The following is a 10,039-nucleotide window of genomic DNA, read 5'->3' on the forward strand; positions in this document are numbered from 1 at the left end:
AAGTAGTACAAAAACCTAAACCTAAACACACTTAAGCATGTTCCGGCTAAAATAAAAAGGCACAATCTACACAAACATCACCCTAACTGTTATACGCTAACACGACTTCATAAGAAGACATCAACAGGTCATACACCATACATGATATACATATTATCTGACCATGAATTAACTGGAAAGAGATATTCAGTATTCATAAACACACTTAAACTTTCACTGCTGTCATAATTTGTAGTGACAATAAAAACGAGGGGCAAAGACTTCAAAGAGCTAAGAATTCTCCCCTAGCTGATTAAAATCGCGTGGCATCATGCTAAAATCTGGGTAAATGGTCAAGTATTCAGTTACATAAGAAAAGCCACTCCAGAGGCCAAAACACAGCGTCCGCGCGTCTTCCCGGAGGCCCGAGCGCACAAAAGAAGACGACGGTAAAGTCTCCCTTTCTTCGTGTCTTCAGGGTCAGTGCCGAGACCGCCCGCCGTCAATGTCTTGTGTCCAAGAAACGAATCACTCCTTTTGTCCGGGCGTAATTCACCCTCAGCGGAAGAAAACTCGTTTGATGGTGCTATTCAGGCGTCCGGGAGGAATATTTCGGAGGCGAGAATAAAGTCCGAAGGAAGGGAGGAGGATGAAAGAATACCCACTCAAAAGCGACTGAGGATACACACAGTGGCCCCATGCCACTAGCGTCTGGTGCATCCTCTCTCAGCTCACCAACTCACTCTCAATTGAGTAACATCGTCTATAATTAACAAAGGATGCTCGTTGGTGAGTGGGTTAGAGCGTCGCTACTTACGGCGGGGGTCGAAGTGAAGACAATTCGAACTTTGCCGCCAGCGAGTTGGACCAAGGGTATGAGCCATTAAACTCCACGATCGAAAGTCCTTTGTAAGAGGCAGTGTCCTAGCTTCCTGATAGGGGAAGTTCGCGATGTCAAAACCGAATCATGATTAACTAAAATAAATCCCTGGATAACCTGGACAACAACAACAACAAGTACCTCCACCTGCTGCGTCCCCTACATGATAACTAATATCAAAGTCAATATATTGATCTTAAACTCCTGTCCATCCTACACGACTTTCGATATATACTATCACATAATTAGCTTCTTTAATACTTGCCAAGGTTGTCGAGCATTTCTACCATGACAGCTAAGAATACCTACTGCATAATCACCAGCATTATATTATTAACACAACCTCCATCACAGAATCACCAACACTACTCCTGTCAACGTAAAGCCGGGGTTTAGTAGCTGCTGGTGCTAGCTGCAAGTTAACTTGCCTGGCAAGTAAGTGTTAGCACTACGATAGTTTGGAGGCAAGTTGACTTACTTTCCGTTAACATTGGGCAAGTAGATGTGAAGTTTGCAAGTAGCTGGGACAAGTGGTAACGTGGGTTTACCATTCAACTCTGTACATCCTTCCACCACTGTTTGGAAAACCAATCACCTCCACATCCTCCACACCTGTGGTTCTCAACATAGGGTCCATGACCCCTTGCGAGGTCACAGAGTTTCAAAAGTGGGGCCATAATTCGGAAATTAGTGGTTGTTAGTGGATGCACAGTGATTAACTTTAGTGATGAAGTTGTGGTCTCATGAAGTCCAAAGAACAGTAATACATAAGTGCCGAATACATGAAAAAAACCGTGTTGAGAAACAGTGCTCTACACCGTCCCTTTACCCACATCAATGTATCCCACGTCATCACCACCAAGACTATTACCATCACCATCACCATTACCATCACCATCACCAGCTCAACTCTCACAGATGGATCTCAAATCTCAAGGGTAAGAAGCAGCTCATCAACACAGGAAAGCACTTTATGTGTTTTGTCCTGGCTATAGACAAGGAACTTTATTAAGAGGAAACTTTATCAAGAGGAAATGGGTCCTCAAACCTGAAGATCATGACCAACCAAAACCTCATCTAAGTGATCTTCCTCTACTTCTTCAGCACTATAAAATTGCCCATCCTTTGATTAAACAAAAGATGTAAAGTATGTTACATTATCGAAGATGTCATGAAGATAGAAAGAGAATTTAGGCGTGGCTTCAAGGTATCGCTGTATGTGGACGATGCTGCGGAAGATGTGATGAGGTATAGGCGAGTTGTGCAGGGGTGTCAGGAAAGATGTGCCAAGACAGAGCATAGAGTAAGAGTGAACAGAAAGAGAAGAAGTTACGAAGAAGTAAAGTACGGAATCGCAGGTAACGAAACAGGAGGTAATTTGTCTGACAAGACAAAGAAACGGGAAGAATAATGAGGTTACGAAAAAGCGAGTCAGGCAATGGGTCAGAGAGAGAGACAGCGTTCACAGGAGGGGGAGGGGGAGAGGGAGAGGGAGAGGGATGGGGAAGGGGGAGAGGGATGGGGAAGGGGGAGAGAGATGGGGAAGGAAACGTAAGGAATCAACAGGTGTTGAAACAACCTAAAGCAGGTGATACCAGAGTAGAAGAGGAGACGGTGCGAGGGAGGAAGGGTGGAGATGGTGAAGGTTGGAAGAGGAGCGCGTGCACTGAACCATAAGCAGTAGTAAGAACACAAGAATGAAGGAGACTGTAAGAGACCATAAGGCCTACACGAGGCAGTTCCATGTCCATAACCACCTATCATCTCCATTCATAAAATTATCTAACCTTCTCTTAAAACAACGGATAGTTTCAGCGCTCACTACATGGTTACTAAGTCTATTTCATTCGTTAATCACTCTATTGGTAAACCATTTCTTGCCTATTTCATTCTTAAATCTAAATTTGTCCAATTTGAATCCATTACTGCAAGTCCTTCCCTGCTGTCCTGATAGCAGGACAATAAGTCTTGGGCTGTGGCATAGAAGCAAGACAAACCGTATTAATTTAATTTTCAGAACCTACAAAAGCTTTCCGGTTGTTTCGACGTTTCATTGCTAAAACCATTGATCAGTGTCTTGCAAAAACATATAAACAAGACCTCATTAAGCTGTCTGAGTAAATTATGAATTTAATAATTTGTCATAAAGTTATTTGTCCCTACACTTGTGGGGGGGGGGAAGACAACAACAATGCGCGAGTAAATTTTAAGAATATCGCACAAAGCTTAACCCGTCTGAACATTAGGACCTTACTATCTTTTGGTTCATATAACCCTGTTCGACATAAATCTTATTCTGGCTATTTCGCTCAGCTGAAGAGAATCGTCTACCTTTGGGTATAAGAAGACTATAAATTACTTCCTTATACAAACAAGTAAATATATGAACGAGTGAATCTACAAATAAAGGAATAAAGAAATAAATCAAAATAGAAATAATTGGCGTGTGTGGAGGGAAGAGGGTTGAACTATGAAGAAAACTCCCAAAAGAAAGTGTACCAAGATCAGGCGTCAGGACTGGACATAAGAAAACCTGAAGACCAACATCAAAAAGAAAAAAAAAAAAAACATACACACACACACACACACACACACACACACACACACACACACACACACTGTCAGTATGGCGGTACCTGGTTCGAATCCTGCCCAGGGCTGAAATTATTTCAGTATCGCTGCGCTTCGAGTCGTTACTCCAACTCTCGTGGGCGGGGAGTTGGGTGTGTGTGTGCGTGTAAGGTCATAGTATTACCCATAGATCGGTCATACGAGCTCTGAGCTCTCTTCCGGGAGGGAAATAGCTGTCGATCACGAGTCCAACACGTGATCCAAAGACAAAGGTGAATCACACACACACACACACACACACACACACACACACAAGAGGCGAGCCCAAACAAAGAGCAAAGTTTAACAGGAGTGATGGGGTGGTGGTGGTGGGGGGGGGAGATGGATGTGGGGGGAGGGGGGCATGAAAAACTTGAGTGGGCTAAAGAAAACTAATGTTTGGGAAGAACAAGACGAACATAATAATTCAATAGAAAAATCTAGAAATATTAAAGAAAAGGAAGAGTGAAGAGGGGAAAAGAACGAATAAAGAAAAAAATGTAAAATGTTGTGAAAATGGAGTAAGCGAAAGAAAAGGAAGAGAGGGTACCTGTAAAGTAGTAATAACAAAAATCAGGAAAACCATACCAAGAGAAACGAGAAGACAAAATAGAAAAGAAGATATGGAAAGAAAAAAGAAATATGTCAGGTGTGACGTAGCGAAATGCACCGAGGAAATAGAGATAAGAATCAGAGAGAACAAGAAAAAGAAAAAATATATAAAAGAAAAGAAAACGACCAGAGAGAGAAAGATACACACACGCACACACACATACACACACACACACACACACACACACACACACACACACACACACACACACACACACACACACACACACACACACACACACACACACACACACACACACACACACAAACACGACTCGGTGGCGCGGTTGGTAGAGTCCCAGACTGTCAGTACGGCGGTACCGGCGGTACTGGGGTCGAATCCTGCCCAGGGCTGAAATTATTTCAGTATCGCTGCGCTTCGAGTCGTTACTCCAACTCTCGTGGGCGGGGAGTTGTGTGTGTGTGTGTGTGTGTAAGGTCATACCATTACCCATAGATCGGTAATACGAGCTCTGAGCTCTCTTCCGAGAGGGAAATAGCTGTCGATCACGAGTCCAACGCGTGATCCAAAGACCAAGGTGAAGGTGAATCACACATACACACACACACACACATACACATATATATATATATATATATATATATATATATATATATATATATATATATATATATAGAGAGAGAGAGAGAGAGAGAGAGAGAGAGAGAGAGAGAGAGAGAGAGAATACGGAACCAGTTAGTAACTGCAGAAAACTTAATGCGTTATGGGCAAAAAAGGTTTGAAGACGGCGATAAATTCTAAGAAAAAGGAGGATGAAACAAGAACAGTATGATGATAAAAAGAAAAAAAATTCCGGCGAGATAAGCTTCAGTGGTTCATTAATGGCTTGGCAGAACTGGAGGAGTCTGATCCTCAGGGTGAAGCAGCGTAGAGAGGAAGAAAAGAGAAAAAGAGAAATAGATCGACAATGAGAGAGCCAGAAAGACAGAGAGAGAGAGAGAGAGAGAGAGAGAGAGAGAGAGAGAGAGAGAGAGAGAGAGAGAGAGAGAGAGAGAGAGAGAGGCAGAAGGAATGGGGATTTAAGGGAGGAAGGACGGAAGGAAGGAAGGGAAGAAGAGAGAGGAGAGGGGAAGGATGGAAGGAAGAGAGGGGAAAAGAGGGTAAGAGAGGGGAAAAGAGGGGAAGAGAGGGGAAAAGAGGGGAAAAGAGGGTAAGAGAGGGGAAAAGAGGGGAAGAGGGTGTGATATAGGTAATTATGGACGGAGGGAGGAAATGGGGGAAGGGAAAATGGGAGGAGGGGAGTGAGTGTGAAGCAAGCGAGGTAGAGAAATAATTGATAAGAGAATAGTGAGGGAGAGTAAAGGAGAGAAGGGAGAGGCTAGGGGAGGGAGGGGGAAGGAGAGAGGAGAGGAGAGGAGTAGAGGAGAGGGAAGGGAGTAGTAAAAAGAGAGGGAGGAAAAGTTAGGAAGGAAGGAAATTAGACAGGAAGGGAATGTGAACGCGAGAGAAGTGGAAGAAAGAAAGAAAGAAAAGAAGAAAAGAAGAAAAGAAGAAAAGAAGAAAAGAAGAAAAGAAGAAAAGAAGAAAAGAAGAAAAGAAGAAAAGAAGAAAAGAAGAATAAGAAGAAGAAGAAGAAGAAGAAGAAGAAGAAGAAGAAGAAGAAGAAGAAGAAGAAGAAGAAGAGAAGAAGAAGAAGAAGAAGAGAAAGAAGAAGAAGAAGAAGAAGAAGAAGAAGAAGAAGAAGAAGAAGAAGAAGAAGAAGAAGAAGAAGAAGAAGAAGAAGAAGAAGAAGAAGAAGAAGAAGAAGAAGAAGAAGAAGAAGAAGAAGAAGAAGAAGAAGAAGAAGAAGAAGAAGAAGAAGAAGAAGAAGAAGAAGAAGAAGAAGAAAATAAAAAATACGTTCGAAGGCATGTGACCCTGAGAGGGGAGCCTTTCGGTCAACAATAGCCTTCGGTTTCCGCCGTGTCAAAGACAAACTTAAGATTCCGTAACCATGGCTGGTTGTCTGGACTAAGCACTGGCACTAGGGCGCTTGACTGCATGCGTTCCTGCTGGTCGACCCCCGTCCTGAACGAAGATCCTACCAAGAGAGACCCCAAGGGTGATGCGAGCAAGGTCATCATATCAAGACAGAAGGGCAGGACTCGTAGTAATGGATTTTGATTGGAGAAATATAGGTTTAATAAGGAAATAGGCAAGGCCTGGATTAATAATAGAGTGGTTAACGAATGAAATAGGCTTAGAAACCATGCAGTGAGCGCTGAAATTACTGGGTGCATTAAGAGAAGATTAGATAACTTTATGAATAAGTATGACGGATGGGAAGGGACATGGAACTGCCTAGAGTAGGCTTTATGGTCTCTTGCAGTCTCCTCCATTCTTATGTTCTTATGTTCCCGAAGTCTGGTCCTTAGGCACCTCAATGAGCCACGGTTTCCTTTGCCATGAAAAAAGCTAAACAATTGGGGCACATTCCTCAAAGGATAAGTATGACTTCAGGAAAACTGAAATTCGACGTCAATTACCACGTATTAGCATCTTCCGAGCAGCAACACTGAAGCAGAGGTCGGATGTCCCTAGTTGGGACCCCTCCATGGTACGATTTGGTCTTGAGGCCATCGGTACATACACGATCCAATCTAGTCCGATCCGACCAGATCTGTCCGACGGCCTCAAGACTAGATCGTACCGTGGATGGGGTTCCTTACACAAAGTGAAGATGATGCAGTGCACTACTTTACCTTTGAAAAACGGTGTTTCGAAAAAAAAGATCCCTTAGCCTAAACGCAAATTGAGACGCAGAGGACACAGGCGACGCAGCACAGCAAAGGCAGACTTCCTGTTGCTGAATAGAAGTACATGTTGAACTTCTCTCTCACTTGAAATGCTGAGGAAGTAGTACATCTGGAAGCACTTCCAGTGAAGGAAAATTTCAAAACCGTATTTCCAGTCAGCAACAGGAAGTCTGCCTTTGCCCTGTGCTGCGTCGCCTTTGTCGCCTGCCTCTTAGTTTGCGCTTAGGCACACTGTACATTGGCTTCAGATTGGTGTTTTCTTTGTTTCGTTCTTTTCGGAACGGCCCTCTGGGGGAAAAAGAGTTCAAGTCCACACGTGTCACTGACAGAGAGACACGGAGAACATTCAACTGCACAACACCTCTGTGTCTTCAGATTCAATATTCACCAAAGGTTCGGATTTCTATGACGGACTCTGGAAACAAACTCGTTTAAGATGAGGACCGTGAGAGAGAGAGAGAGAAAAACACACCAACAGAGGGAGCAGAAGCTCTCAAAGTGGAGAAAATAATTCGAACAAACTAGAAAGTGCCAGAGAGGAAGCTGACGGCGGTGGCGACAAGCCAAGGACGAGGACGAGGACGAGGAGGAGCGTCAAGGAGGAGATTGGCAAAGAAGCCCCGTGGTTGAAGTAGTACCTCAAAGGAGACGCCTGAGGGGGAGCGGGCGAGGTCGAGGACAAGTAGAGCGGATCCATTATGGCGGGCAAGGACAAGGTGGCAGTGGTGCAAGTAGGACCTCAAGCAAGATGTTGAGCATACGAGCTCAGTCTAGAAGAAGGAGGAAGAAGCAGAAGGAGGATGAAAAGAAGAAAAAGGAGGAGGAGGCGAAGGAGGAGGAGGCGGAGGAGGAGGAGGAGGAGGAGGAAGAGGAGTGGGAGTACTAGGAGCAATAGGAGTAGGAGGAACAGGACGAGGATGTGGAGGAGGAGGAGGAAGGTGTAAAATTATGAGTAGAAAGAGGAGTAGATGGTGGTGATGGTGCATATTGTGGTGGCGGTGATGATGGTGGTATGGGTGATGGTGGTGGTGGTAGTGGTGGTGGTAGAGGTGGTGGTAGTGGTAGCGCAGGAGTGTTCCAGTGCTGGAGTCTGGGGAATGCATCCAGGGTTGGCCTGGAAGGAGTGTCTAAAATGTCAAGGCCAGTCGGAGGATGTCTGATAAGACGTCGAGGGATCTCCGAGTCAAAGGCGTTGAAGGGAATGACTTCGATGTCAGGAGGAGGTCGGGGATGGGAGGGGGGGGGGCTGAGCTGGGAAGAGGTGCGTTGCGGAAGTGTGTGTAGAACAAGGAAGAGGGGTGAGGAAGAATGGGGAGTGGAAGAAAAGGATGAGGACGAGGAGGAGGAAGAAAGGAAAATGATGGTGAGGAGGAGGAAGGAGGAAAAAAGGAAAATTATGGTGAGGAGGAGGAAGGAGGAGGAAGGAGGAGGAAGGAGGAAGAAAGGAGGAAGAAAGGAAAATGACGAGGATGAGGACGAGGAGGAGGAAGAAGAAAGGAAAAGGTGAGGACGAGGAGGAGGAAGAAAGGAAAATGACGAGGATGAAGAGGAGGAGGAGGAAGAAAGGAAAATGATGAGGACGAGGAGGAAGAAGAAAGGAAAATGATGAGGACGAGGAGGAGGAGGAGGAGGAGGAGAAGGAAGAAGAGGAGGAGGAGGAAGAAAGGAAAATGACGGGGACGAGGAGGAGGAGGTTGGGGGAGAAAGGAAAAGGACGAGGACGAGGAGGTGGAAGAGGAAGAAAACAAAAGGATGAGGACGAGGAGGAGGAACAAATGAAAAGGACGAGAACGACGAGGAGGAAGAGGAAGAAAGGAAAAGGAAGAGGACGAAGAGGAGGAATAAATGGAAAAGACGTGGACGAAGAGGAGGAGGAGGAGGAGGAAGAGAAGGAGGGGGTTTGAAGATCATGTGGGAACTTACTAGCGTGTAATAGAGCTGGGAGGTCGTCCAACTTCCTCCACGTTCGTCTTTCTCTTCTTCGATAATGTTTTGGGGACTTGCAGGTCTTCTTAAACTCCTTTTGTTCTTCGCTGCTGCATTCTATTTCATCTAAGATTTTTCTATTTTCGAGAAGTATTAATTAATTCTCTTTTTTCTTTTTCCTCCTATTCCTCCTCCTCCTCCTCTTCTTCCTCTTCCTTCCTCCTGTTTGACTTCAAATTCTTAATTTTTTTCTATCCTGATCTTACTTCATGGACATTGAAATACAACTTGAGTACAGTTGCGGTCTTAATGGAATCAATCAATTTTTATTTTTATTTTTCTTCCTATTCCTCCTTCTCTTCCTCTTCCTTCTCCTCCTCTTCAACTTTAAATTCTTCGTTTTCTTTTCTATCTTGGTTTCACTTTGTGGATGTAGGAATACACTTCGAGGACAATTAAGTTCCTTCTTTTCGCATTTTCGTACCTTAAAAGATCCTCCTATTATCTTTCCTCTTATTCCTACTTCTCCTCCTCCTCCTCCTCTTCTTCTTCTTCTTCTTCTTCCCCGTCCTCCTTTTCTTCTTCCCAGTCCTCCTTTTCTTCTTCCTCGTCCTCCTTTTCTTCTTCCTCGTCCTCCTTTTCTTCTTCCTCGTCCTCCTTTTCTTCTTCCTCGTCCTCCTTTTCTTCTCTCTCCTCCTCCTCCTCCCCCTCTTCTTCTTCAACTTCAAATTCTTCAAATTCTTCATTCTCATTTTCTTTCTCGATCTTACTTCGTGGATGTAGGAATACACTTCGAGTACAATTGAGGTCTTCCAACTCACGTTTTCGTGTCTTAAAAGATCATCCTATTCTTTCTTCACCCATTGTCCTGTGCAGTCTCATTTCATTGTCTCGTTTTCTTTTGTTTTTCGCGAAGTCTTCTTATACTCGAAGTTCTCTTAGACTCTATTTGTCCTTTGGGGAAGGGTCCAGTGCTCTTATTAACATTTCGCCTCCATTTTCGGACTCCATCTTTTTTTTTTTTTTTCTTTACTGAATTGAGTCATTTCAGAGTCATGTTATCTTCTTTTCCCCCCATTTTCTTGAGTAATTCTTCAAGAAAATCTTTCGGTTCCGAAATTTCTCCAGACTTGTTCCCAGAGTAAAATCGTCTGGGTTTATTGTTGACAAATTCTATGGACAAGGTCATCGGGTAGCAGAAGAAATAATGTATTTTCTCTTCTTATAACTCTCCTTCAAGTGAACAAAGCTAGTTACCAGAAAGAGGCCCCTTAT

The sequence above is a fragment of the Oratosquilla oratoria genome, chromosome 2 (genome assembly GCF_046742065.1).
Source record: "Oratosquilla oratoria isolate Oo_2021 chromosome 2, ASM4674206v1, whole genome shotgun sequence".
In the NCBI taxonomy this organism is placed as follows: domain Eukaryota; kingdom Metazoa; phylum Arthropoda; class Malacostraca; order Stomatopoda; family Squillidae; genus Oratosquilla; species Oratosquilla oratoria.